Below are 3,205 nucleotides of genomic sequence, written 5' to 3' on the forward strand. Positions count from 1 at the left end.
CACACACACACACACACACACACACACGTCCATACAAATGGTTCCAGTTCAAAAACAGTAGCGAAGGGTCCAACTCGGCCTTCTTCCATCTTGTCTCTCTTCTCCCATAATGAAGTCAGGTTTACAATACTGGCAAATTTACAAAAGAGGCATTTCAGGGACAAAGTAGTCTCCACAATGCCATCTGGAGGTAATCACACCACTCCACACAAATCACACACAAGCTAAGAAGAGTCTCTGCAGCATTCTCCAAACACAGCTCATGTTGGAGGTACCCACATGGTCCTCCAGGAACCACACCTAACAGGCTAAGAGGCCTCCTGGCAGCAACCAGAAATAATAGAAACCATATACATATACAGACCAAAAGTTGAGTTGTGGTGCTCTGCTCCGGCTGCCTTTTCTTCTTTATATACTTACCACTTGTACTTGGTATAGAGCACCAAGTTGGCACAAGTGCAGGCAACTTCTACTTTATCTGAAAAGACTATTTAAGCTCTCTGTCTTTTTAAAATACATCATCTTTGCTGTTTGTTTTGTTTTGGCATAGACGGTGCGGAACGGGGGGAAAAAACAAAAAGGACCATGGTAGTGGTTATATGTCGACACCACAGTTATATGACCGCCACAAATGCTCTTTGTTTTGTATATGCTCTACCTATATGCATATATCAAAATTTTTGTTATCAAAAGATTTTCAGTGTACTGATAATTTACAATAAATATTCAGCCCCAACTCAAATAGGAGGGAATCAAGTCATGGTTGTATTATGTATACACTGTAAGTGGGGTTGCCCTCTAGCCTGCTTTTAAAACTTTGTCAAAGTAGGAACTGGGAAGATAGCATTAAAGTGGTAAGTCTGAGCCATGAACCCAGTATTTCTTCATTTGTTTTGGTGTTGTTGTTCTTAAAAACAGCCAGACACAGAGGTTACACATTTGCAATCCCAGTTCTGGGGAGGTGAGAAAATGGCCAGTCAACCTAGCCTGCTTCTTGAGCTCCAGACCTGTAAGAGACCCTATCTGAAGGCAGACACACACACTTGTGTGTGTGTGTCTGTCAAAGTAACACATTTTTGTTTCAACAAAGACTAAAAGCTATGTCACTCAGTTTTCACTTCTCCTATGTTTACGACTTGTAAAAAATGGTTAATTAGCTCATGGTCCTGAAGGCTAGAAGGAACAAAAGCATGGCGATCTGGGGAGGGTCTGCATACACATGGCAAGCCGGAGCAAGAATGATAGATAGTTCAGGTCTCTCTCTTGAGATAAAGCTGCTAAAGACACCCTCTGGTCACACTCTCATGACCTCATTTAATTCTAATTACCTAACAGTCCCACCTCCGAAAACCATCAGCACAGGAATTTGGGGACTACATTTCTAACACACCTTCTGGGGGGATACATTCATCCACAGCATTCTTGAATAAATACAACCATCAGCTCACTTCAGTTCAGCCTTTCATTCTGGCAAATAATTTGCCAATACACAGTGGATAAATTCATCTTTATTTTTTGGTGTTCTTTATCTGACTTGGCTTCAGTGGTTTAAATTTCCTTCATAGTCCAATGTGAAAACGCTGGCTGGAATTGGCAGCTGTCACATCTATCACAGATCCGTGGGGCAAGGCAGCTTAATGCAACAAATGCATCAAGTGAGCCCCGAATTTGCAACAAACCAATCACACAAATGATGACCAGGATCTGCCTATTTAGAAAATGGTGGGGTACTTCTATAAGAAAGACTTTCTATGAGGAGCTTAATTTTGTGAAAATTCTTACATGTAGCTATAGAATAAAAATGACTAAAATTGACACTATGGATGAGGAGTCTTCTGTCTTATAATCCTGTTTCCCTCCGGTTCCTTTTGTCAGAATCAGAAAGGGGCTACAATAGCAGGATAAAAAGTGTCTATGGGGAGGGTGGATTCTTGATCTGAAGCCTCTCCTGGGAGGAGCAACGGGAACAAAAGGAAGATACTGCATTTCAATAAGAGTGGGCAAGAGTCGAAGATGAGAAACAACTTGCTGACTGAAGGCAAAAACCAACAGAAATTCTTGCACACTGTTGCCAAGGTGAAACACATTAGAAATACCCTATCTGAGGGTGCGTTGCTATCTCAGTGGCCACATTGCTCTTAGAAGGTGCAAAACCCTTCACTGTCTAGAACAGGCTCCTTTGAAAAGACGTCTGCAGTGTCACGGGTTGCGTGACTCATGTGGCACACTGGAGCTCCTGCTTCACCTTACCACACTGGGCACAGCAAAGGAGACCTGTCAAGCTGGTCCCCAGGGAACCCACAACACCATACTCCAGGGACCACATTTACAGAAGGCGGCCCTCCTTTGCCTTAGCAGAGGAAATGTTGCTAGTGTTTGTCCCGATTTCAGAAAGAGGCCAGGACTAGGATGCAGACATCCAAGGTGCAAGCTACCAAGCAAAGAAAACAGCCCTATGAACTTGTCCTGAGGGTGAAGCATTGCACTTCTGAAAAATAATTTTACAGGATTCCCCCCACTAATACCTTTCCTGTTCACATATATTTCAGTCAACTCTCAAAAGCAAAAATATCAGAAAGCATTGGCAAAAGTCATTTATAGAAATCTCTATGACCCCCAAATGCCTTGCCATCAATTCAGGCATCTTTTCTGCCAACTCCTAAAGATACTGAATCAAAATCAAAACAAGGAGCAGCAAGGATTTAGGACTGGTTTCTGTCAAAGACCAATTTTAATGTAAAATGGATACAAGTGAACTAATCTACTCCTGGAAAGCCACAGAAATAAAATCTATGGTAACTACTGTGACTGCATCTTTGTACTTGACCATCACTGAAATACCCATGACTTGATTCAGGGAGGCAACAGCTTGAAAAAGCAATGGCATCCAAACACACACTGTGCACAAGAGGCACAATGGGGGCGACAAGCCATCACTCCTGTCGACAGCCCACCTAGATTAGGACACATACCGTTATCTGTCATTCTTAGCTGAGGAGCAGCAAATGTACCTGAGCAACTCCCATCTGCCCATCACCCGGATCAGCTGACTAAAATCTCGTGCACTATAGTCTCCTTCCCCAAGGCAGCCTTCCACTCAGGGGTGGCCTGTGTTGTAAGTTCGACCCTCAGTGTTACAGGAGACAGCGTCAAGGACAGGTTCAGGGGCCACCCTAGATTTAATCACACATGGAGACACTTTGCT

Source organism: Chionomys nivalis, chromosome 1 (genome assembly GCF_950005125.1).
Source record: "Chionomys nivalis chromosome 1, mChiNiv1.1, whole genome shotgun sequence".
In the NCBI taxonomy this organism is placed as follows: domain Eukaryota; kingdom Metazoa; phylum Chordata; class Mammalia; order Rodentia; family Cricetidae; genus Chionomys; species Chionomys nivalis.